Source organism: Pan troglodytes, chromosome 8, assembly GCF_028858775.2.
Source record: "Pan troglodytes isolate AG18354 chromosome 8, NHGRI_mPanTro3-v2.0_pri, whole genome shotgun sequence".
NCBI lineage: Eukaryota > Metazoa > Chordata > Mammalia > Primates > Hominidae > Pan > Pan troglodytes.
The window spans coordinates 87,937,012-87,964,494 of NC_072406.2; the positions used below are offsets into that span (position 1 = coordinate 87,937,012).

Consider the following 27,483-nt stretch of genomic DNA (forward strand, 5'->3'; position numbering starts at 1 on the left):
CCACTAACATTTTTTTGTAAATCTTAACTGCCTTTTTTAAAAATACATATATACATGACATTTTTGAAAACTAGGATCATTCTATAATCTTACTTTGCAATATGTATTTGCACATATCAATATGTATTTTGAGCATATTCTCATGTCATTAATAATTCTTCTGAAACATGGTATTTAATAGAGACGCACAGTATTTAGCCAAGTATTCTTTGCCAGTCTTAAATTTTTGGGCATTTAGCCTATTTAATTTTTTTTTTTACCTATATAAATATAGCTGTGAGGAACTTTGATCTAATTGATAATTCATAATATTTTATTGTACTTTTTTAAGTGAATGAGAGTTAAGTTATCTGTCTCTCCTTCCTTCCCTTTTTCTCTTCCTCTTCCCTCCCTTTTCCCTCCCGCCCTCCCTCCTCTTTCCTCCCTTCTTGAATTATAAGCACTTGATTTATCATGGTTTTGGAAGACCAATGTCTGCTCCATATGAGTAGTTTAGAGAATGTAAATTGTTCATTAAATCATTACAGTCTTTCAATATTGTTAATAACATCAGTATCACAATCATCTACTTTAGAATCACGAATGTTAGAATCTATCAGTGCTAGAAGAGGCATGCTGGAAGATGCAGCCTTCCAGTGGTGAAGGGGCCTCAGGACTCACTGTCGGGGCTAAGCACCTGCTACAACCAGAGCAGCTCCACTTTTAGGGTTGCACATGAATTTCCTTTTTTCTTTTCTTTTGAAGTAAACTCTACTGCTACACAGTTGATCTAGTCTACCTCCATTCCTCCCATAGATGAGAATACTAAAGCTTAGAAATGTTAAGTGACTGACATCTTTTGCAATTCTGTGTCCCCTGAGGAGAGATTTTGAATTGAGGGTGGCACTTAGGTCCTTGGTGATATCATGAGCTGGCGAATTAACCTTGGAAACCTTTTATCTTTGGACTTCTTGTGTTGCTATATAATAAACCCTTGTTGTTTATGCCACCCTTAGTTGGGTATTCTGTTACTTGCAATCTAAAGCATCCTAAAGGGTAGAAAAATCTCAGAACAATGCTTTTTGTCCAATGCATTTGAATTAAGATCTGCTCAAATGTTTCTTTGCCTGCAAGACTCTCTTCAACACTCAGTGTTCAATAAGACAAAGGGGGAACTACAACTCTGACATTGATTAAAAGTGTTGCATACCTTTAGGTTCAAGCTAGTGGGTGGCCTCAGCTTCCATTCTGTGCATAGGAAAGGAGACCATGGGGGTTCGATGGTGCCACTTGGGAGGGCCCTCTTCCCTGCCTCCTTCTCATGTGTCTCTTTTGCTCAGGTCCATCTTCATAAATGGTAATTTCAGGAGCCCATTTACTCCACATAAAAGGTGAGTGACTCCGTTTATAATAAATCTCAGTGTGGTGTGCAAGCTATCATTCCCTTCATTTGACCTTGGTGGAACAGGCTGATGGGGCAGTGAAAAGTATGATATGAAAAATGAGGGAGCAGAGCAAAGTGAGCAGTGAATCAGTCTTGTGTGTGATTAGCTGTGAAAAATCTCACCAACATGACTCAGAGTCACTTTTTCTTTTCTCTCTTTTCCCATCCCCTTTCTCTCTCCCCATAATATCTCACCAGCCACCCCTCAAATGAGCTTTCCTGCATGTGACTGCCATGTCCGCACCAGTAGCCCTCAGATCCTTACAGGGCTTCCTGGATTGTGAGGTCTGGGCTAAGGGAAATTAGGCTCAGAGGAGGAAAATATTTTGGGGCAGGGGGTTGGAAGAGGGCTAGCGGAGCTCAGCTGAAGCCTTGGGGAGTCCCCCCCAGGGGCACGTTGAGAAGATGTGAGTGTGACAGAATGACTTCAGCAGGCACTGTAAATCTGCAGTCATACCTGAGGACTCAGTGACTCACAGTTGAGGTCTCCATCAGCTCCATTTGCAGAGTCAAGCCCTATAAAAACAGGGCGATGGGATGGTAAATCAGGCTTCCTGGGAAATTGTGGGATCCTGCCACAGAAGGCTTGAGCACATAAAACGGAAGCTTGCCTTTAATGGCACGGCCCTTATTGCCACGCTGCAGAGGCCACCTTGGTGGCACAGCGAGGAGCTTTGGGAGGAGAATTTCCTGCTGCAGCTGGTCTCTTCTGAGGATGCTGTCCTTCGATGTCCTCTTGGTGTGACATCTGTGGGCCAGGAGACAAGGAGGGTGATGAGTGGCTGTAGATGCTCCATGTGGTTAACCTCACCAGATGACTTCAGCTACCTCATTAATGTCCCTGCACAAGCTGCAGTTGCTGCCTTCCTCCCCTTTAAAACAGAGCACATGTGTTCATCTTCAGAACCAGCAGAGGGTAGAATGTTCATGGAAATTGGGCCCCTGCTAACAAGTCCTCTGATGAGGATGATGGAAATATTCTTTGTTCATTATATAGTCTGTAGCATGTATTTTCTGACCACCGAGTAGTTCATGAGTTCAGCCATATCACACCAACATTCGCCCTACTTATCGGACATAACATTAATTATGATTATTTTTAGATTTTTAAAGTGTTTTATTGCCTCAAAATGTAGTCCCCAGCTAGTGAGGAAGGAAAGCTTCCTAGTGGATGAATTAAGTGAGTTTATAAGAGTGCTTTGTAATCTGCTTTTCATTTTTTCCTGTATAAATGGATACTGATTTTTCTCAAGGTGCTCAGACATGACCCTTCAATCTTACTTGCACCATTTACTATCTATCAATTGTTGCCACAATGATGCTGCTTGACAAAATGCCCCAACGCCTAGTGGCACTCGATCAGCAATTATTATCATGCTCACAGTTTGTGGATTGGCCGTGGAGACTCTGCTTCATCCTGCAGGTCTGTGGGTTGGTTGAGCTGTTCTCTTCTGGGTGTTTCTATTTTGTCTGGAACCAATGGGCTTTCCAGGCAAGTTGTTCTCAGTTCAGGTCAGAGACTTGGAGAGGGGCAGCAGAAATATGTGAGGCCTCAAGGAAGGCCTAGACTCAGCCAGCCCATCGTCATTTCAGTCTACATTCCAGGGCCGAATGAAGTCTTGTGGCCAAGATCATTATCAGTGGGTTAGGGATAGATACTCTGGTGGTAGGAAGTACAAACTCACAAGGCAGAGGGCCTAGGAGCAGGAGAGTGAAGAATTGAGAAGGATTTCATAATGCACCATTATTTGTTTATTTAGTCAACATGTAATTTATGAAGCACCTGTCATGAGCTTGGTTAGGTTTTCCATCAGAAATCAGACAGAATTCAACTTTTCAAAACTTCCAAATGTGTTAGGTGATTTAATAAGGTTTTACTGTAAAAACAGAGTAGGTATTTAGTGAAAGTATAAAAAATTAAAAGTGGAATTTGAATACATAAGAATAATGAGTTGTTGAATATCACTTCCATGTTTGTGTGTTCTTGGTTACTATAGTCATATTAACAGTCATGTTTATGGGTGGTTGTTGTAGATACAAAGGATAAATATCTAAAAGAGGACAAATATCTCAGTCAATAACCATTTACTCCTATCCTGGGTCTTAGTTGTTAATTTCGGTTATATGACTTGAGCTTGTAGAATAAAGTGAAACAGATTAACAAATCATCAGAAGGAGCCCTAAGAGAGTTAAAAAGAAAAACAGATTAGGGTAAATTTTCATTTGGCATTAATTTCCCCAAAGATATAGTCCTACAGCAAACATTGCAAGATTGACAATTGTGTAATAGATGCATAACATGTCCAAACAGTTAAGCTGTTCTTCAATTAACACCCAGCCCTGTCACGCCATATGTACTACTGAGTTTAAGAAGGATGCAGATTTGGCAAAAGTCCAGAGGAACCATAGCGGTAACAATAATTGGTGAGACGATGTATCTGAAGAGCTTTATGGGGTTGGCATTATTTGCCTAAAGAAGAGAAGCTTGAAGGATATTTATTCCTCAGGTGTACCAGGAGTGGTTTTGTGTGACAAGGTAACCAGCTGTTCTCCATCTTAACCGTGATGTGAATAAAAAGAAGGTTCACAATTTACCATGTTTAAATTAAGTTAGACCTGCAGAGAACTTCTTTCACTTGTTACATTCTGTAGTGGTGTCCGAGAATTGTTTCTTAGTCGTAGAGTATTTCTCCAGGGTGGATTTAATTTTTAACTTTGGAACAGGAAAGAGGTTATTTTCCCTAGAGTTGGTCATGTGTTATTCTCCCTGGGGGCCAAGAAGCAGAATCTTTCTGAAAACCTGTTTCTGGATGTTGAGGGAGAAGGTAGGGTTTGCACAGCATTGTGGGATTGTGGGCTGAGGTAATGAAGTGTTCTGCCTCCTGTTGCCGTGGGATGGCCATGGCCTACCCAGTCTGAGGGGACAGCTTGTCGGTTCTATTACAGAGAGCAGTAAAGAGTCTTTAAGAACTTTAATTTCCACAAGAAATGGAAGGCTTACTTTCCCAATTACTTTATAAGCTGGATATGGTAGGAGATAATCTAAGAGTTTTGCAGGGGATGTTCCCTGGATGTTTTAATGTTGGATGGTTTACGTGGAGCCCTCATAATTTAGAGATTGAAGCCAAAGTGTCTCTGTGTACCTAAAGTACACATTTACAATATCTTTCTTCTCTATTTAAAATAAAACCCAAAATTTAACAAGAGAAACGGCAAACTTCTTGTGTTGTTTTCTACTTAACCCTGAATTACCATACATCATACTCTAAGATTGTTTTCCTAAATTTGCAGTAATATAGATTATTGAGTCTGTGTCTTACATAATCCAAAATTTGAGAATCCTGAGACGGCACATCAAGTCTTAGTAAAATAAGAAAATTATATACACAGGAAGGAAGGGAAAATAAGCAGCAAATAAGATGAGGTGAAAAGGAGGCATCGTGGCATTATGGAGAGAACATACGGGCAGGAGACTGAGGATTTCATTTTTCCATCACTAATTGCATAATCTTATGTGAGTCACTTAACAACATATCGTGATTCTTCCATCTATGAAATAAAAGGCTTGCATTAGGTCATCTCATGATTCTCTCCAGTTCTAAAATTCTTTCATGCATAGTCTGTGCTACATCTTTCTTGGAGAAGCAGCTTTGTTTTCCTGTGCCCATTCTGTGAGTGGAAATGCCTTCGAAGTTTACTTTTTAGCGAGCTTAACAGAGTAGTCTTCAGGTTAGTCAGTGAAATTGTGTCAACTTCTGAATTCAGAGTTGTGAACATCAGCACTTAGACCACTCTTCCATTCCTTTGCTTTGAGCCCAGTCGGTGATTAAATATAGCATCTTTTGCTGTGGATTCAGAACTCTGTCTCAGAATCCTTTTAATCACAGCTCGCATCTACTGGGTGACTAGAGTTGGCTCTCAAGATGAAATCTCTTTATTCTCCCTGGTCCAGTGTGTGTAGACCTCTGACAATGCAGGAAGTGGGGGGAGTGGTGGAGTATAGAGAAACAGATTCCTACCCAAGACGGCTTCTCGGCTAAACTAAAGAAATTGGGAAGCAAGCATGAGAACCCATGATGGGAAGTCATCCTGGGTAGGGGTTAGTTTGGGTTTCATCAGGGTATTTCAAATCATCAGAATGACTCTGTTTTAACTATGCCATGCCATCTTGTGGGTACACAGAATGCCGTGGAAGATAGGTGGAAATGATTTAAGACATTTGACTTTTCAACAAATACATATTTGAAAGCCAGTGGTCTTTTGCATAACCATTTTGTTCTGGCTCCAATCTGAGACTGTTTGTAATTTACAGTATGTGACATTAGCCTTTGGACCAAACAGTTTCAAAGCCATCCAAGCTCTGGGAATTGTCATCTAGTGCCCTGCTTAGCTTTCTGCTCTGAGCATCTTTGAAGACCGGGTAGGTGTTGGGGAGTGGGATCTGTGTGGGGATGGAGAGGAATTCTGTATGTGATACACAGAGAAGGATATAGTTTTTATATATGTATACGTACATTATAAGCATAATGTATGTGTAATTTCTGTGTAGTTTATAAGGCAATTATTATTCCAAAGGTGCCCAACTTAAGATTTACAATAAGAATGTGGCAAAGGAGAAAAGTATATTAAGATTTGGGGTTTCATAATACATTATTCAAAAACAGCTGTGGTCAAGTCCCTTGACTTTTACAATGGAAAAATAGAGTCTCTGGTGATGGATTATTAGGAATTCTGGGTGAATTCTGGAACCTGGATCTTTAGAATGCAAGCAGCCCTGCCGAGGTGCTGGGCTCATCTCTGTGTTCCCCAGCTCCATTCCATTATGCACAAAGGTCCTTTTCTAGGTGACATATCATGTTGTATTCCAAAGTACACTTTCTTTTAATTTACAACTTAATTTTCAACCTAATTCAGAAGATTGATACTATAATGCTATTTGCAGAAGTATTGAAATGTCAGTAAGTTTTATTGTAGTAATAAAGAGTATTCCATATATCACACACTCTATAGGGATCCTTGCTTTTTGCATAGATCTTCGTAGCAACAACCAGTGGTTAAATGCTGGCAATCATTAATTTTTAAAGAAGACATGGTTATGACGAGTTGAGGAATTAAGGCTGGTGGTGAAGAATTAACTTTAATTTTTTGACACTTTTTTTGGGGGTTGCCTACTAAGGTGAGGTGACAGCAAGATTATAAAAAATGGCCCAAATCCCAGGTTCCTAATACTTAAAATGCTGTCTGCTCATAAAAAGATTTTAGTCGGGGAGAGGCCATCTTTGAACTCCTCGTAACAAATGGGTATCAGTGGCCCATGAAATAATCAATGCCACTAATCCATCCTAGGGCCTGCCAATATGTTAATGGCCCTGGTGCATCGTTATTGCTACAAGACCATAAATCATTCTGGTACCAGAATGCATTGCTGTTGAGGCCTCAAACCCCTCACTTGGAATAAAATTCTGTCTCCTAACAATTAATGTCCAAACATTTTGCAGCTTTGTGCCTTGATTGTTTTCAGATGCTAAAAAAGTAAGTAGGACAGATTGTAAATCAATAAAACTATAAGACAAAGTGTTTTAATAATAGGAAGATTCAGAGTAAATCATAGTTCTATGTTTATTATTGCTTTTGGGCTTATAAATGAAGAGTTACTTTCTACTCCCCAGCAAGTCTACCAGGTTAACATGGGGGCACCAAGTCCAGGGCTAACCTCCGTGAATGGGGTTTCCTTCTGTTGTGTTACCCTGAGAAGCAAAAACTGGCCAACTGGAGCCACAAATCTGACTCTGTATGGTAGGGCGATGTTTAGTATATGGCGGATCTGTTTTGGGGTCAGTTAAATGAGGGAGTTTTCTGTTGGAAACAGCAAAAGTAGCTCAGCATAAAATGGTTTCTTTGGCAGCAGCAGGCTTTGGATAGGCAGTATGATGAGATGTCAGTGTGTGATTAATTATTTGGCTGTGGTGACATAGGTGATGAAATCACTTTAAAACAGGAGCCAAGTTGGTTTGAGTTGCCTAGGAGTTTCTACTCATATTTCTTTTCATTAACTTATATAGCCTGGGAGGTCAACTTTGGTCATATAAATACCTGTGCTGAACTATAGGCAACCCAAGAGGAACTCATTTAGGAAACAAGAGTTGCATCCAATTGATCTGATTCCCTTTGGTCAGTGTCAATTTAGTCTTCTGTTGAAGGTGTTGAGAAACACGATGGGAAGTCATTAACTCTACTTTGTATAGACAAAGCTTATTTGTGCCCATTATGGTATTACTTGTTCTACAACTGTACCTTTGGCATGTGCCCCTGGGCATTAATGAAGGTTAGATCTTCAGCCTGGAAGTGTGAGCTTGCCATTTGCTTGGGAGCAGCCTGTCCAAGGGAAACAGCCTGAGGAGCCTGCCATGAACTGGCTGGTGAGCTGGAATCCCACCATGAATGGAACTGGGGACATTTAACCCAGGCTGAGCCCATTTTCCATGGCAGGCTGAATGCTGTGATGAACCAAGAAAGTAGACAACTGCATGGTAACAGAGCAGAATGTGGGGTCTTTGATACTGTTAGCTTTTAGATCACTATGACGTTGAAAGACATCGTGATCCCACACAAACATTATGGATTGTCACAGTCCCAAACACTATTCAGCGACTGTCATGCAGCAGGAGAAGGAGGGGGCTCTTGGCCTCTGACAGGACACCACTGTCTTGCAGTTGTGTGTCCCCAGTGCCCAGCTCCAATGGGTGTTCATAGTTTATTTTGGGGCTCAGGAAATAGAACAGGAAAAGGCCAGAAAGACAGTGGCTCCATACAGACAGAAAGACAATTAAAACTGATATGACTCTTAACAGAAGTGGCAAGAGCAGGCAGGATGGAAGTAATTTATTCAACGAATTGTCCAAATACATAAAATTGCACTGATGTATGGTGTAGCGGTGGGACAGTGGAAAATTTGATAGTTGTTTCCGTTGTGTGAATTACTCAGACAGGATGCCTTTGTGAAGTATGGGGGTTTGTTTAATGTTCTGACAACAATTTAGATCCTGTTATGGTTATTGCAGTGTAATGCCGTAGTAAAAATTGAACATGACACACCAGCAATTTATTATTTGTATGTTTTTTAACCTTGAGTATCGGATTGTTTGTCCAAGCATATCCTTTGATTTGCTATGAAATTTATTGTTGATAAAAACAATCAGATTTCCATTAGATGCAAAAAATTATTATTTTTTTTGCCATGAACCATAGATTTAGGGAAGAAAAATTCAGACTAGGCTACAGGACTTATGACAGGTAGACTCATGACATTATATGGTAATTCAGCATGAAAGAATAATTGTGACACTCTACTTGGTTGTGGAGTATAATCGTGCTGTGAGGTTCAATTCACTGAAAGGCCAAATTATCTTCAACTACATTAGTCTGACAACCTATAATGCTCTGCAGAGGCAATTTGTAGACGTTTCACAGAGTGCCAGCAAAACAGGGCTCCCCATTATGCCACCCATTAACAAATTTGTGTAGAGAAAAAAGTAACTTTTCCATTTTCCTGACTGTTTTCAAGCTTTGCAACATAATAAATATCTAATAGTAGTATTTGCATTGCCATTTACTCTCTTAGTTTCAAAATTTATCTGAGGTATGGGAAGAGACATTTCTCTCTTAAGCTATGTAGCCTAAGAAATATTGATATTTTCTTTGACTTAAGCAATGGCATGGTGCAGGGGAGAAAGCGCAGGATTCAGAGGCCCCCACACCTTTGTCTTGCTGGCTTTTCTGTTCTTCCTCACTTTGGACTTCAGTTGCCCCATCTCTAAATGGAAAATTGTAATACGCTCATCTAAGAATCTCAGCGAGTGGGTTAAGCTAAAGGGTTCTTCATATTCTTCTAGCCACTGTAAAAACAATTATATTGGAGAAGTTCCAGCATAGGAGAGTGTCGGCTGTTTTGTATTGCTGGTTTTAGGAGTGGACCCACAAGATGGACAAGTGTGATTCTCAGCCCTGTGTTGCTTGGTTGCACCTGTCTCTAGATGCCTGTCTCCAGAACCAAATCCAGGGCTATGCCAAAATGAATTATTTTACTGTTATCATCTCAAATATCGAATATGCACATTGATTTTTCTCTAAAGAATGAAAAAGCTACTCCTGTGCTGTGGAAATTTAGGGACACAATGTATTTGATGATTGTTTTGGAAAATCGTTATTCATAAACCATATCGGATGAATTGTGAAAATGTTGGTTATCTGTACAGGTATTTCTGCTTGTGAGGAAATGCAAAGCTGTATGGCTAAATGTCCTAAATATTTATAGAATTTTTATATTTTCACCCAGATTTTTGGGAACTGGAGAATCCAATCCCCTTTTTTCCCAAAGGCCAGTGCCACTTTTATTGTTATTCTTTCAAAACAAAATTATTCCTGTAATCCACCGGTTATTTTCTGCAGTAGCCACTACTGGATCAAAATGGAGTTTACAGGGTAATAAGTTTGCTCAGAGAGGCTGGGACAGCAGAAGTGGCCTGAGGGGCCGAGCCCCCCTCTTCTTTGTCTCCTCTAGTCAAAGGGTCCTTTAAAAGGTTTCATACCTTGGGAGCAAATGGGCCTGGAGATGAATCAATCTGTTTCTGGTAATTGATTTATAATTTATGATTTTATGAATCGTCAAACTTCCTACACTGTTTTTGAGTAGCATTGTGTAAATCACTCTGTGTCACACAATGAGTTGAGTCCCAATGTCAGAGACTGACCCTTCATTATGACAGGCCGTTAGGTCTCACACCTGCTGCTTTCAGGGGAGGTAATGGCTTTTCTTAAGGATAGATTTGGATTCAGCCCTCCCTATTAGAATCTGAGATGCAATATTGTTTTGGCTGTTCCTGTGTAACTTAGTCCAAATTCAAGCCATAAGAAAAAGTAAAACATTAATCTTAATAATCATTTCCAAGGACTGTATCTACCTTGCCTGTTTGACTGGGTGGGAGGGCTTTTGCTTGATTATTCAAGCCTTTTTATTTCAGCAAAACTTAGGAGACATTTCTAGAACCCTAGAGTAGAGATGTTGGATCAGTGGTCATAAGTTGAAAAAGAATGTGTGTGTATGCATCTCCTGCCCTATGACCAGGTGCCCTATCCCCTAGGGAGTGGGATTTCCAAATGTGTGGCTCTTATCTCCAAGGGGACCGTGAAGAGAGTGTAAGTAGTTTAGTGCAATCAGTCAACACTACTGGAAAAATGTACCTAAAGTTTACATGCTTCAGAGGGGAGTTAATCACCTCTTCCCTGGTATAAAAGATGCCCTGTATGTGGAAGGCATGGATGAAAGCAGGAAGGGCCCTGTTAACTGGGGAGACACATTAAGTATGGAATGCCATTACAGTGGGGGAAAATTCATAAGGAGAAGAACGAAAGTTGCAGTTGGGGTTGGTGGTGAGTGGGGGTAATAGATTGTTTTGCAGGTCTGGTGTCCCAGTGGTATAGTTAAGGACAAGCTAGAGCGTTCATGTTTACGCATAATGCTCTCCCATGTAATTTCGGCTGAACTGTTGCTGACTTACTTAGCATCCATAGGTGAGCCACCTGCAGAAAGGGCATGCAGGTAGATTATTGTTGACTTTATGGTTATAGAACCTAGCTAATCAGTGTGCCTGCTGGGCTATAACTTGCTATGCCTGAGTGGTTTTTACACCAGGTCTTACGATTTCTTACTGGCAAAAGGGAAAAACACTCATTTCTCATGGCCATGGCCCCTACTGGGAGGGAAGCGCTCATCTCATGTGGAGTAAAAATACAGTGGTAAAACTCATGATACAGAGGTTTCTGGAGTGTTTGAAATATGACCAATATGCCTACTTAGCCTTCCTTTGGAGGACTGTGCGGTTTCACAGAATGCAAGCCCTCATAGCCTAATGAGATAAGTCGGCCATGGCTAGGAAGTCTACTACTTGCTGTGTTCTAGGATTTTTGAGACATCCTCAGTCCCTGCCCACATCCAACAAGTTGGAGAGCCAGTTATGGGTACAATGATACACTCATGATCATTCTTCCTTTAGAGCTTGAGTTACTTTCAGATGTGGAGGAGATTTTCCTTCTGCTGTTTTTCTCAGTGTCTGATTATGCAAGGTTCTAGTCCACACAGAGGCCAGCACATGGTGCCTATTAAGTACTACCTTACAAATTGCTTTCACCTTTGACGTTCCCAGTAAAGGTCACTGGTTAATTTTGCATTGTGTATGGCCTGTTTCGCTAGCTTTAGCTGGCTTTCCTCCCTTGAATAATTTTGTGAGCAATGTCCCTGGCGTTCGGGTTCTAGCTTGCTTCTCTGGTATTTATCTTTGCCGTCCTTCACCTGATTTTTCTTCTCTGTGATGATGCTGTGTGCATGTTTCTGTGGGATGGAATCTCGATCAGTTAAAAAGCGTAGGAGATATGAAAGGTCAGCATGACAAATCTGTCCTCTGAGCGTGTGTATGTGTTTGGGTAGCTGAGCTCAGCTGACCAGGGAAGACAAATAGGGAATGTGAAGAGGGCTGCCTCAACAGCCTTTAAGTTAGAAACAAAATATCTATTGCATGGAATATGAGTGTTAGGGCATCATATCAGAAATTCACAAGACTGATATTCTTGTCTTCATTTGGAAAGGTCACAGGCTTTATTTGCAGTAAGATATGCATATGCTTATCGCTTGCTTTTATTTTCTCTTTTAAAATGTGTATTATATACCTACACTGTGTATATTTTACAGATGCTTATTTTAACCAGTAACCATGTTCTTTAACGTGACAATGCAAAAAATATCTTCAGATATGATTTTAGCAAGTTATTTTACATAACAAAGAAGATGATAATCTGTGGGTATTTCTGTTTCCCTCAGTTAATTCCTTTTCTATTTATATTTTGTGGAGCTGAGAAAGGACATTTCTAGTGATGATTTGAAGCTTTTCTAATTTAATTTTATTGTTGTATACTTGTCTTCACTAAAAATGCTAATATCTGTAAGAAGCTGTGTCTTACCTTTTAGTTTGCTTCATAGATGGCTTTGTTTCCTGGAGTTACCCAATTTTGGGGAATCATCTGACTCAAATTTGCATTCAGGCCATCTTTGATTTTTTTCCCCTTATCAAAGGGAAAAAGGGAAAGAGAACATATTTTTTTGAGTGGCTACATTTAGCCAGACACTGAATTATTCATTATTTCATTTAGTTTTCATAACAACCGTCTGGGGGATATTATGATCCCAATTTCACAGATGAGGAAACTGAGGTTTAGAGAGGTTCCCAACTTTGCCAGAAGACACACAGCCAGCCATCAGTGAAATGGGGATAGAAATGTTGGTTTGACTGCAAAGCCTGTGCTTTTTTCCATGACACTAAACTGCATAATCTTCCTCCTAAACACACAGCATCTCTAGCTACAGTAGAAAAGTGATCCCCAAATAACAATAACCCAGACCAACAGTGATGAGTGCATTATATTGAAAAATGGTAGGGATTGTACATAAAACCTTACGAAATGGGCTGTCATTAAAAAATGATGTTGCCCTTGAACATTTATCATGTGCTTAGTTCTGTGCTTGATACGTGGCTCTGTGTGTGTGTGTGTGTGTGTGTGTGTGTGTATGAAAGGTGCATATACAGAGGTGGTAGACACTGGAAAACGTGGTCCACATCCTCAAGAAGGGCAGAAAAGACACATCTGAAACTTGAATGAATGGTGGAAATTCATAAATGAAAAAGGCTGAATTACTGTGTGGATCAGGATGCAGGTACTAGGTTAGTTCAGAAGAGACGGAGCACTGGGGAGGAGGCAATGTGATGGGAACCATGAACTTGATCTGAGCCTTAGAAAAGGGTGAGTTTCAGGTGTTCTAATATGCAGGTGGATGTGCTGTGCTTCTAGGGCTGGGAGGCTTGAAGCTTGTGTGGAGAAAGGGACTTAATGGGATGGTGGCTAATGGGGGTTGAGTGTATACTTTTGGGTAGATGGATAAGTTGGTCTGTGTGTGTGTGAGGCAAGAGTGGTGGTCTCCCCCTGCCCGTGGCACAGTAGCCATGCTGAGCCCCTCTCATCATGTCTCAGTCCTGCCCACCTTCTCTCCTCTGTGCCTCTGCACATATCACTCTGTCTATTAGCCTCCTGCTCATCACCTTCAGGTCCAAGCTAAAAGGCTGCCTTCTCTGGGAAGGCTTTCCTGATTTCCCCATTAAGTCTCACTCCCCCAGCCCTCTCTCTTGCCACATCACAGGACTGGTTATATTTTATAACAACTCATGCAGTCGTCTCCCTTACCAGATAGGAAGCTGCCGTGAAGGGAGGACAGTTAGCAGGTACTCGGGCATATAAATAGCAGAATCTTGACTGAATTAGCTAATGAATGAGTGAATGTGTTTACATTTTATTAGTTAACTAGGGAAAGCCAGGGAGTTCTATGTGTCCACTGAAATCTGAAGGAAGGTTCATTTGCTGGTGCGTTGGCACAGTAGGGCCTAGTCCCCAAAGAAGACGGATTTCTCATTGGATCGCCAGCTTCATCCTTCATCGTCCTCTCAGGAGTTCCTGATCTTTCTTTTGGACAACGTGAGCATATTTGGCCATTTTATCTAGACCTAGCAGGGGGCATCCTGAGATGGGAACTCTTTAAGCTAGTAGATTCTAGAATTACTCAATCACCCTCAATAATTCAAATGTGACTGCTGAAACCAAGAGAGTTTAGTTTCTTGGTGTGGGAAGGGTGTGTGTATGAAAGGGTATAAAGTGTGGGAAGGGCAGGCAAAGAAATGAGGTCGTGAAAATACTAAGGTGAGGGAGTTTATGTATCTGTGTGGTATTAACTTCAAATGATGATTGAACAAGGACAGGACACTATATGTTGACCCACACCAAACAGTGATAGGATGATTCTGACATCTTGTGCATCTGGCTGGGTTTTGTTGTTGTTTTTGTTGTTATTGTTGTTTAAAGAGACAGAGTCTCACTTAGTCACTCAAGGCTGTAGTGCAGTAGCGCGATCATAGCTCACTACAGCCTGGAACTCCTTTGCTAAAGCAATCCTCTCACCTCAGCCTCCCAAGTAGCTGGGACTACATGTCCACACCACCAAGGCTATTTTTTAAAATTTTTATTTGTAGAGAAGGAGTCTCTTCATGTGAACTCCTTGGCTCAAGGGATCCCCAACCCCCACCTCCCCACCTTGCTCAGCCTCTGAGCAAGTGTAATACCAAAGTGTTGGTATTACAGGTGTGAGCCACCACACCTGGCCTCTGGCTGAGTTTAATGCTTCCTAGTGCCATTCTTTTATAACACACCACTAAAAATTCCCTTTCGTATTCTGCCTGAAAGCACTGTGACCATTCTTGTTGATGTCTGAATTTAGTGACATGTTTCTTTTTCTTTTTGGGTGGTATGATATGGACTCAAGTTGCTCTATAGAGCACTGACTTTTTCTTGTTCACGTAGATCTCAAATATATCTCAACACAGATCAACAGATGCACAATGGCCACGACCCCACCATTCACCTCTTCAGTATGGTGACTGATCTGTCCCTCCCGACCCCCGATGGTGCGCAGACACTGGAGATCCTATTCTGGGCAGGGTGCTCTAGCACTCTGAGGACTTTTAAGGTCAGATTTCCCAGCTTACTGATGAGCGTGTCATATGAGACCAGACAAACAGGCCTGCTGCAGTCTGGATGGATTGCATCTATTGCTTTTCTCTCATCCCACTTCCTGTCTCTCATCCCACTTCCTGTCACTCCATCATTGAAGGAAATTAAGCTGGCCTGGCCTGGGTTGCTCTTCATAGAACCTGCTGGTTGTTCCCCACACCCTGGGCTTTTTCAGGTGATTGCAAATTGATTGTCTGATGAATTATGCACAAGAGCCACAAACTTTCCTTTGGCACCTTGAGTTTTTTATATGGATCTTAAGCCTTGAACCTTTTTTTTTTTTTTGAAGAAAGAAAATTAATTATTTTCTTTTTTCTATATAAAATTAAATATATAGGAAACTTGAGAAAGGGCGTTTTTTTAAGGCTAAGCCCACCTTTGCTTATGCTAATCTATACTTTTTAGCAGTTATTTTTGAGAGAGTGATTTATTTACACTGACAGCTTGTTACTTATGATAGCTGCTGCCAGCTTCTGAAGTAATCTGATAACGTCAAAATGTGAAGGGAAGCTATAGGCTTTACCTTGACTGACTTGCTATAAATCATGTACATTGCTGGTGTCTATATGAGGATGCTTGGGTTGATACTGATGGAAATACAAATCAAATGCAACACATGGTAACCCAATTCAGAGCTAGAGATTTTGGATTAAGCCTATTGGATTCATATTTTTTAAGTGAAACAGAGCAGACATACCAGGTTGTGTTTTGAAACTTCACAACTTTCTGATATGGTAACTTCAAGGACAACACCTGCCTTTGAAATGGAAATGCAAAGAGGTGAAGTCATCATGCACCTTTGGTTCCTTTATTACTTCAACAACCATCTCTGTTTTTTTAGCACTTTCTGTGTATCATTATGCCAAGGGAAAGGTATGACACTGTTTTAACTATTTATCTGTAGATGTGTTTGTCTGTTTAAGCTCCATGAAGTAGAACGTTGTCTTTCTCATCACTATATGCCCAGTGCTTAAGATAGTGCCTGGCCCACAGTAAGTGTTCAATAAATGTTTGTTGAATGAGATTAGGGAGCCCAGAGTTTGAAATTTTAGTGTGGGCAAAACCTTGAAGTCATGCCCCACGAAGAAGAAGTCATTCCCATCTCTGGACTCACCATTAAGTCCTCTATAGTCCTTTCTGTAGATTTCTGGTAAAGCATGTTTCATACTGCAAAGTAATTGCTGATTGACACGTTGGTTTCTTCAACTCTAGCACAAACTCTGATACGATAGAAATGATGTCTGGCTAATTTTGGACTTCCCAGGGCCTGGCACATGGGTGGCCCTGAATAATTGTTTGTAGTCATAATGTAACAGGATTCTTATAAAATCAACTACCTATAGCTTTGTCTTTACATTTTCATAATGACATTGAAAAAATCCGAAGTATATGCATTAAATTCTAACAGGGATCATTTTGCCAAGTGCTATAGAAGATGATTTTTGTATTATTCCTTTGGATTATCTGCATTTTCTAACTTATTTTTAATAGTGACTAAGTATTTGTTAAATGAAATAATAGTAGAGGGAATATTATTTAAGTTTTTTCCCCTAACACTTTTATGTTACCTATGGAAATATGAATTTGTGAGATTTTTTTGTGTGTGTAATAAATTTTTATCAGTTGGTTCAACCAAATGCATCAGGGGAATTTGCTGAATAATGGAATCCTTTAGTAGATGGAGCACCGACTATCAAATGTGGCTTTGGTGTAAATCTGGATACCTAACGACTGGGTATGCTTACAGGGAGGCATGCCTATGTTTGGAAAGGAAGCATCAATTGATGCGGAAGACCAAACCATGGGCAGGAATCCTGGGGCAAGTTTCGTTCTCTCCTCTAACATTTGCAGATTCTTGGGCAAGAGTACAGATGGAAGCCCCTATACCATATGTCTAAGTATTTTTAAACCAAACTAACAAATGCTAAATAAAATATGCTCTGTTCTTTTATCACAACAGATATACTTTTGTTAATGAATTGGAAGTCAATTGCAATTTAGAATTCTCCACTTCTTTGGGGAGCTGGAATGTGGCAGCATGGTGAGAGCCTCCCCTGGGTTCTTGACCATCCCCCTTCTCTGTGCAGCCCTGGCCCTCTCTTGTGTGCTGAGTATCCTCATTGCGCATGTGTCTGGATAGGATGTACCACAGCCTGCATGTGCAGACTGCCTATTTGTTCACAGCTCACCACGAACAGCCATCCCTCTGGACTAGAATTGCACATATTGGTTGACTTTTGTAGGATGGCTTACTTTTGATAGAGTTCTGGATACCCACAGTGGAACTTAGAAGGTGGAGGGCACACTGTGGCATGCTCCTGGGCCCTGAGGACTTCTTATCCCATGAGGAGGAGCATGTCGAAAAAAGCTGAGCTGAAAAAGGTTGAGGAGGGTCCAGGGAAGCAGTCTCCTTGCTCAGGCCTGAGAGTATATTGCTGGTGATACAGAAATGCACTGGGAAGCTAAAGGTTCATGGCTCCAAATTTAAGGACAAGCCCCATACTTCCTGAGTTATAAGCCCAAAGATCACCTTAGATTTAGACCAGTGTTCATAGTAATCCAGTGGTCTCCAATTTCAGTGTAAGAATGTCTCAGGGGTGGATGAAAATGAATATGTGGGCTATATAATGATGAACTGCTTGTGTCCCATGTGTTAGTATGACAGCCATGCCCAGGCCTCTGCCAAGTTTCCAACATCAAAGAGAACATGCATAGAAGGCACTTAGCACAGTGGTGAGCTCTGCATCATTGGTGGCTCCCATTATTGTGATTACTATTATTCTGAATTGATTCCTGTGTTTTACCATCCAAGAAAGGCCAGTTAGGTTGGGTAATTTTCTGTGGTTTGAGTGAGAATAGGGAAGGAGTTTGTATGGTTCATATTTGCCACTGTCATATTTGTCATGCTTATCTGTCTGCAAAACGTAAACTGTTCTCCTTCTGTAAACATGCCCTTTATCTCCTTGCCCTAACTTCATGAGCAAACTCTCTGGCCTTTCTGTGTGAGTGCCACAGGTTGACTTTTTTTTTCCCACACAGAGCAAACAAAAATGAGTGGGACTTTTTATTGAGATGATAATGTGGCCTGTTATGGAGGCAGAATGAGGGGTAATGTGTTCATTTCTTACCTTGAAGTTTGCTGCTTCTTGCCGTGCCATTGCTGGAAGGGAAAGGAAGGGGAAGGGAACCCTCTCCTCAGGAGTTAGCAGAGAGAAGGGAAGCAGTTTTCCCTCATGAGACAGACACATCTTTTAAGGTCTTGTGTCTTTAAGTAGGGTTGGAGTGGGTTGGGGGATAAAGATGTTGGGGATAATGACAGTTATCTGCATACCACTGGATTTGTCTTTCTAAAGTGGTGGATGAATCATGAAGCCTAAAGGAGGTGCAGAAATGGACTTTTATCGGTAGTAGCCTATTTGGAAATAGAGAAGTTTTCTTTGAGAAGGAGGCTTCTCAAGCCCTTTCCCTTCAAGATTCTTACCTTTGCTTGGGCCTCACCCAGCTGTTTCTGCTGCGTGGGAGACACAAGGGAGATGGTTATTGGATTTGCATGTTAGTTGAGGAGCCCAAGATGGATAGGCCCTTTCTTCTGTTGCCATCTGACTGCTCAGGGCTGGAGTGTTCTGTGGTCTTCTAACTCTCCTGCTTGCTTCAAGTGTTATATGTGGTTTGCCAGGATGATATGAACTTGGATATGCAAGAAAAAAATTAAGCAATAATAGAGCTGAGTCAAAAGAGAGAAAATATCCAGTAGTTATTGAGAGAGAGAATGAAATCACACATGGGAGTAGAGAAAACAATCACTGGAGCCACCATTTAGGGATGAAGCAGAGCTGTCAACCCCTGACATCCCCCGCCATGTTTAGCCTCTGAGGAGGAGTGAAAAGTCACAGGGTGAGTATTCAGGAGAATTGGACTCTAGTCTGGAAATATCACTTCCTCTCTAGGTCTCAGTCCCTACTGTTTAGACTAGACCTTTCATTTCCTTTAAGCTGTAAGAATTTGTTACTCTTAATTATATCAATATATAAGGAATTATTTGGGATTTTGAAAATAAATACATGAATTACCATGGATTCATGCATGTGTTCATTTACTCTGTGAATGTTTATTGAGTACTTGCTCTTTGCTAGGCACAATGCTAGTTGCAGGGGACAGGGCAGACCTGGATTCCCCTCTGTGGCGCCTGCCATCCTGCAGGGAGTCCTGTCCACTCAGTATATGCTAACAAGCCCAGCAGGCTGTGGTATCAGAAAATAGGATGGAGGGAGTGGCCAGGATTGGGAGAAAAAAATTGAAGAGTTTTAAGACATGTATCAAGCATTTTTGTTTTTAGTTATTTGCTCAGATTCCACATTCTTATAGAGGCCCACCCTGGTTGCTCGATTTAACACTGCAGCCTGTCCTTCTGTGATGCTCCTGATCCTCTCATGCTGCTCTACTTTTTCTCCTTCCCTTGCCACTACCCCTTTCAGCATTCGCTCTAATTTACTTATTCATGAGGGTGATTGTAGATTGTCTGGCTACCTCATGCTGAAATATATGCTCACAAGAGCAGTGATCTTTGTCCTCCGTGTTCACCAGTGTATCCCAAGTACCTGCAACAGTAGCAGGCACTCAATAAACATTTATTGAATGGATTAATACGTGACTATATGACTGAGGAGTACAGTAGGGTATTGTAATGACCTTGGAAAAAACGTGGTATATTATTCAGAAAGTCAGTCCTGAGAAATTGATGGCATTAATCTACCAATGTTATGAAAGTCTTTTGTTTTGGGGGGTGTTGATGTATAATGGCAAAATGAGAAGTGGAGGGTGGCAGACCACAGCATAATCCTGCAGCTAGCTTTGCTCAGGGAATGACCTTACATGTTTTCTTGGTTAGGTTGAGTTGAGTTGAGTCAGAAATTCTTTTTATTTTTGCTCCCATGAAAAATAAACTAACTAACTAACAATCAGCAACAAAAACATCACATTCAGCCTAAACTCCTGGATTGGTACTGAGGGATATTCTCAGTGGGGAGTGCTGTGCTGTCCTGTGCACTGCCTTCTACCTAGCCATGCTGGAGGCACCTTGCTCCTGTGTTCTGTGGTGATTTGAGGCTCTGGGTTCTGTTTTCCATGGTCAAAACTTCTCTTCATCAGCCCAGAGTACATGTTTCAAATTGTTGAAATGAGTTGTTCCCACTCAAGCCTTGGGTTTGTGTGACACTGTTAATAGTCATCACCAGTCAGCAGACAATAGAAGCCGCTATCAGCTACCCTCTCAGCAAGATATTCACGAGTCCACCCGAGTCGCCTCAGAAGCAGCATATCCTAACTCATTTTATCTACGGATCGTGTGTGAGACACAGAAAGTCAGACACACACTGTTACTTATAATTTTTTTTTACATCTTTCCATGGTAAGATGCCTACACTTTAATTATGAACTTTTTATTTTTTGTGGTGGGGATGGCAGCTGGGCAAAAGGGTAAGATAGTGAGAGGAGGACAGGGCCAGAAGAAATTCTAAAGGATGGGATACATCAGCTTCTTTCCCAAACTCTCCTCATTTAGTAAATGAAGGCACGTGAAAGCAGAACATTTGGCACTTTGCACCAATATTATGGTGTAAAATTATAGTTAGGAATATTGTGTAAAAACCGTAATAGTTTGCAGTTATAGCTATAGTGAGAACAGCAGGCAAGACTATAAGCTTTAATTTATGTTGTGCTTTGGACATTTTTCAGAAACTATTTACCCATTACCTCTTAGGTCAGTGGCCTAATAATGCAACAAAGCACTTTTTGAAATTGCAGATAATTTTCAGTGCTCAGATCTCTGTGTAGTATTGATGGGGAGGGTGGTTGATTAGGACCTTGGGAATTGTGCTTGATGGGAACAATCTGGAAGGAGTGAAAAATTATTAAACACACACAGCGGGAGACGGAGGATTTACCATTGTCGTGCGGTGCTATTAATTCTCATTGCTCGGTACAGAGGCTTGATTGCATACTGTGAATACTGTTTATTGGAGAATGGGTACAATTTTGCTGCAGTTGTTGTAATGTAATACTAAATGCTAATTAGGCTTCTAACAATAATTAGAACCTCTTGCCAGACTTAGAAATAGAAACACTCAATTGAATTTACAGAAACAAAGACCTTTAAGCTATGCCAGCAGCAGCGTCGGCTTCAAGAAGTTTTTTACATTTTAGTTACAGAATTGCCAGCACATCTATCTATATATTTTTTTATGGTGTGCATAATGAGTTCATTTATATTCTTGATAGGATTATTTTCAAAACAAGATAAAGCAAACCTCCCCCTTCAATATCAGATGAAGAAAAACTACAAACAGGTATAAACCAAACGCACCTTTGTTGCCATGCAGACGCCAACTGCCAGCTATTTAGCTATTTAGCTATTTAGTAGGGTGGGGAAGGCGGGGCTGGGATGGGGAACATGGCTGATTTGGAGGTTAGGGCCATTCCGAATGCTTAAGGTTTTCCTAGAACCCCATGTTGTCTCCCTTCCTTTGTATACACACACATGCACGCACGCACACACACACACACATGCACACGCATGCACACACACACATGCACACGCACGCACGCACACATGCCTCAAATACCACCTGATTGCCAGTGTTGATTCCTTGGATCAGCTCCCTAAATTGCCTTCTTAAAGCTCAGAGTCCTGAGGGGATAAGCTCTTCTTTGGTGCTTGGCTTTGTCAACCCTTTCTAATCAACCAGGATGGCAAAACTCTCTCAGTAAAGTAAGGAGTGCGTCAGATGTGCTCAGCAATGAGAAATAATTAGCTGAAAGTTTCCCTGGCATTCTCTGAGCCTTGTGGTTTCGCCCCCATCACCATGGCAGGAACGTTGGGCCATCCCAAGAATGTGGCCATGGGTATCTGCAGCAGTCTGGGAGGGCCTGGGCATGTTTCTTGGCATGGGGGCAGGTTGCAGTACCATCATCTGGGTTGGTTTGGCAGCGGTTGAGCAAGGCCTTTGTTGTTGGGGTATCAATGCTATATTTAATTTCCTAATCCTGTTTTGTTTTGTTTTTAAACCCAGAGATACAAAGACTTCAGCAAACCTCATTGACTCTCCCTTCACAAATACACCACATGAAACAATTGAGCACGCCTCCCTCCTTTTAATCTTAACTCAGCCTAAGTTGGCTAGCTGTTCTTCGGTGCTGATAATTAGGTGCTTGACATGATGTATCATGTTGCCCCTTAGTCTGGAGCCATCATGGTAATAGAAATATAATCCTGAAGCCCTGTTCTGGAACAGTCTTAAGAAAACCTATAGTCCTCACTGCTGCACTGGTGCCAAATTTCTGGGTGAAGTGAGTTTTTACAGGTTTCACTGGTTACTGAGAAATACGTTTTATGATGGAAACGCTGGAAGCACAGTTTTGCTCCAGCCTCCAGGGTGAGGCATGGCTAACTCTAAGGAGAGAAGCAATTTCCTGATTTCTCTCTGGTTTGGGTTAGAGTGGCCATTTTTACAAGCTGTCAAGAAACGACGTTCATAGAAACTTCCACTTTTGTGTCCTTATTAATATTTCATCAGATTCATCAAACACAGCCCCTTCCCCCATCCAAGTGTCCCTGCCTTCTAACCCCCTGGGGTAAAATTCTTCCTCCTTTTTTTTTTTAAACGTAATTTTGAGTTCCTTTCATGTTTGTTTTTGAACTTCTCCCTGTCTCCTCCTTACCAAGGAGGTAGGGCCTGTGGTGGGGCTGGTGCTGGCCCCAAATCAGCTGCAGCTTCAGGTCATCCAAGCCAGTCTCTCCTTTCAGAGGAATTGAGTCACATTCTCTCTCTGCCACTCTTTGGTTTCACAGAGGCCTCTCCTTTCCCTGCCTCACTATTGGACTCTCCTTGTCCCATGTAAGTTTGGTGATTTGATCAGATTCTTTCTGCCATTCTTAACCGGTGATAGTGCAGTCTAATTGTGCAACTGGGAACAGACCAATTGTTTATAATGATCTCCTAATTTTGCATGAAATCTTAACATTCAGGGCAGAAGACGTCATTGATAAATAATCAATGACCAAAACGCCTTGACTTGGGTGGCTGATTCCTCTGTGCCCAAGAGTGCCGTGTGAGATGCTAAGTTTAGGTTTGGTCCTAATGGGGTTAAATCAAGTTGCATGACTCGAGGCAAGTGCCCCACGTTTGCCTGTCTTGCAGTTTATATGAAGTATGCCAGTGAAATTTCTAAGGAGGCACTGTGGGAGCATTTTTGTCTGCATTTTAGCAAATATGCTTGATTGCCAGAGGTGCTCATGTTGTGGTTTTTCCCTTCCTGAGGAGACAGTTTTTCTCAAGCTGGTCTGCCGAGAGTCTGTGAAGGATGGGGCCAGAGTGAGTCAAACGCTCTCTTTCTATTTTCTGGTTACATTTTTCTCGTTCACAAGTCAGTGGCACCTGCAAATGGAAGACTTGCTGAGGTAGCACCTGGCTGATTAGCAACTTTTGCTTGGTCCCACTCGCACACTGACCGTTAAATTACCTCCTATCAGGCCTGGGCTGTGTGGCCGCTGCGAGAGGCAGGCGGAGGTCACCTCAATATGGCTGACATGTTCTGTGTTTTCCCACAGCATGTCACATGTAGCCAGTGCAGCGACTTTGACAAAGTACCGCAGGGTGACCTGGTAGTCTCGGGTCAGAGTGAGAGAAATTGGTGTTGTACTAAGATGTATGTTAATACATATATTATTTATATGGGCATTAGCGAATGCTATTGTTGCCTTAGCACAAACCCAGGCCCAGAGATTGGCCTTGGGGTTTTTGCAAGCTTACTTTATCATGTTTCTCCCCACCCCCTCCTTGCTCATGAATAATTAAAAACTTAAATTACTTGCCATGTACAAAATTCATATGCTGGGGAAAATAGCTACATGAAAATTAATTTTCTGTTCTGTGAGACTGACGGGAAATCAATTAATCTTGATGTATTATTTTATGCAGAACAGGGTGCAAGAACCTGCGGAGAGAATGGCTACAGCTGTTCTTGTTGGTCGGGCCATATATTATCGTTGGCGGGTTTGACAGCTTCTGAAGGAAATGGCTGAGGGGTATCAGGCAGGTGAATCAACTGTAAAAATTTATTGGAGGATACAAACTGTTTCCAGGGAACTGATATAAAACTCACACTTGAGAACTGAAGTATTGAATGTTTTTGTGACTGAAGCAGCTTGTTGTCAATATTTATAGCTTTTCTCTTTGTTACATGTCCTATTTGTTTGATTAACTAGTCAGATGTTAGTGTCTGTCAGTAATTTATCTGTTGTGCCTTCTGTAGCATTTTTGATACATAAAGATTTACCACTAGATAAATAAGGCAGCACACACAATGCAATATGCGGAATAAAATGACAGAGCTGTTTACAGCATGTTACAAGTTTTATAACTCATGAGGTAGATCGGTAACTTTTGTTTACTGGTGTCACTGTTTGTTGAAACATGTCTCAATGTATTAAATACTATGGGGGTAAATAAGGCTCTCTTAAATAAGCAGAGATTGTAATCAACACATACCTCATGGTAAATCATTTAAGAGGCTCTGTAAAAACGTTTATGTACAGCCATACATAATGCATACATTTCTGAATAAAATAAAATAAATGCGTGCTTTTAGAATAGACTGTAGTTACATTCCTCTCCCATGCCATCGACATCAATTTCCCCTGTAGATGATGGAGGTGTGATGTTCAGACAAATGCTGACACAGACCGACGGGAGCTGGAGGCTGAGGGGCAGCGGCCTGGCAGGTGATGTCTCTCCAGGGTTGGGGAATGGCTCCTGGGAACACGGGTGTCTGCTTGCGGCATCACTGGTCATCACAGGCTGGTGGGGCTGGGTGGTTGTGGCTCTCAGTCTCAGGCAGTTGAAGCTGACTTTTTGTGCAGCCCTGTGTGATGTCTGGATTTAGGGAGATGCCAGGAAAGTGGATGTAGATAATGCTTTACCCAGGGCCCCTCTGTGACCACCTGTCTCTTCCCCATCTCCAGGCAACAGCAGCCACTAAGAAGTGCTAGAGTCATTGGCTTCCTAAGAAATTGGCATGAGCACTCAGGCCCCCTTATCCCTACACAGAGAGGTGGAAACTGTACCTTGTGCCTGGCTGTGTATTCTTCAAATATCAGGCTCATGGCATTTCAGCTAAGAATCCCAACATCTGTTGATCAGCAACAGACTTGGCAAATAGTGGTGCTTAGTAAGTAGCCCTTGAGACAGAGGACCTGATTTGTGATTCAATTTCTAATAATTCATAAATGACTCTATCATGAATAGCACTCAATTTGAGGGCCATTATGACACTTTGAGAGGCATAGTAAGAGTATATTGCATTGATATAGTATGGTGTACTCTTTTAGAAGCCTGTCATTCATATATATATATATGGAATTTATGTTAATCAGGATAAGCATATATTAAGGTATGTTTATTAAGTCACAAGAAGATCTCTTGCTTGGCCAGTTTGTGGGGTGGGGATGGTTTGGGATTGCTCTGTAATAGACTACCACTAGCTTAGCAGCATGAAACAACACTGTTTACTAGCTGTAGGTTGAGAAACCCAGCAAGCCTGCCTGGTAAAGAGTATCAGATAGGAAACAGATAGCAAACAGCACAAGGCTGGAATCAGGGTGTCAGCCCCTGTGTATTTCTTTCTGGAGGCTCTGGCAAGAACCTGCTTCCGGGCTCTGTCATGTCATTAGCAGAATGTACTTCCTTTTGGCTGTAGGACTGAGGTCCCTGTTTTCTTGCTGGCTGTTGGCCAGGGCACATTCTCAGACCACATGCCCGCCTCCATCTCAAGTGAGAAACTCTCTTGTTGACTCCTCCTTACCTTTCTGATCTCTCTGACATACGCTTCTGCCACCAGCCAGAGAATACCACTGCTTTAAAAAAAAAAAGGCTCACATGATTAGGTTACGCTCACCCAGATAAGCTCCATGTCTTAAGGCTACTACCTGATTGGTAACCTTCATCTGTGGAATCCCTTTTGGCATGAAACCTCCATAAACATGGAAGTAGGATAAGGGAGCAAGGGTTATGGGGTCATCTTAGAATTTTGTCTACCACAAGGGTATTTGGTGTGACGTTTATGCTGTGGATTTTTCAGAGCAACCACGTTCTTAATCCTTATCTTCGTTTTGGTGTCCTACAACCTGGCCTGGAAAGAAGAGGGCCAACTCTGGGTGGGTTCCATCAACAAGTACATGTAGAGCACCTGCCGCACAGCTAACCTTCCTGTTATGGACTATTTGTTTATGTCCCCCAAATTTCTGTGTTGAACTCCTAAGCCCCAGTGTGATGGTTTTAGGAGGTGGGGCCTATGGGGAGTGATTAGGTCATAAGGGTGGAGCTCTCATGAACGATGGGATTAGTACCCTTATAAAAGGAATCCGTGAGAGCGCTGTGAGGACAGAATGCAAAGACAGTTATCAGCAACCTAGAAGAGGGCTCACGCCAGGATCAGGCCATGCCGGCACCCTGACTAAGAACTTCCATCCTGCAGAACCATGAAAAATACGTTTCTGTTGTTTGTGAGCCACCAGTGTATGGTGCTTTGTTATAACAGCCTGTACTGACTAAGATACGTGCATTATAGGCAGGAAGTAAAAATCTCTGTAAGATGCACGTTCCTTGCTCTCTCCACGTCAAAGTTTTTCATACACATATCATGAGATTGTCAGCCAATCAAGGCATCTGAGGACATGGGCTAAATTAAGTGGGAATTGAGTGGGAAAGTAAACCCTTGGGAGTTGAAGCAGGCAAAGGAAGGCTTCAGGAGACCAAATGGTCAGTGGGCCTTGAACAAGGCAGACAGTTCAACAAGATGGAGAGAGAGGGGCAAGGCCACCCAGGTGGCAAAGAGCCTACTGTGTGGGGAAATAATGGGAAGTCAGATTGAGCTGCAGTGGTGGGTCCTCCCCCAACATTTGAATAGGTGTGCTGTGGGGGTGGATGGGAGGCACACTATGAAAAATACATGTGTGTTCATGATAAGCCACATGGGGACAGCCACATGTTGAAATCACATGAAGTTCCTTTTTCTTACAGAAGCCTCTGGAAGGACTCATGTCCTCCATCCCTGCCTACAGCAAGCCTTTGCCAAGGGCCCTCTGCTCTTAGGGTACAAGTGAATCATTCTGAACAGTGTGAGAAGTTCTATACACAAAGTTCGAAGCCCAGCCTTCACATTGAGATTGTCTGAGAAACTTGCAAAAAGGATACCAATGGTCAGGGAGTACCTCAGACCAACTCGATCAGATTTCTGGTGGTTGGCATGGGGATTGGGATTGTATGGAAGTGTTCTCCAGGTGACTTTAATAGCAGCTGGCCAAGGTGAGAATCACTTTAATGTATGATCGGTATGCACAA

The 27,483-nt window shown here is 41.8% G+C and overlaps 1 protein-coding gene and 1 long non-coding RNA gene across 9 annotated transcripts in view; both read left to right on the forward strand.

Moving 5' to 3' along the window:
• Positions 1-27,483, forward strand: part of LRMDA (leucine rich melanocyte differentiation associated) — a 1,132,554-nt gene that overhangs the window by 288,941 nt on the left and 816,130 nt on the right. The window lies entirely within an intron of this gene.
• Positions 404-27,483, forward strand: part of LOC107966968 (uncharacterized) — a 28,007-nt gene continuing 927 nt past the window's right edge. Inside the window, exon 1 of the long non-coding RNA XR_001707027.3 lies at positions 404-27,447. This is a non-coding gene — a long non-coding RNA (uncharacterized LOC107966968). The remainder of the gene's footprint in view (positions 27,448-27,483) is intronic.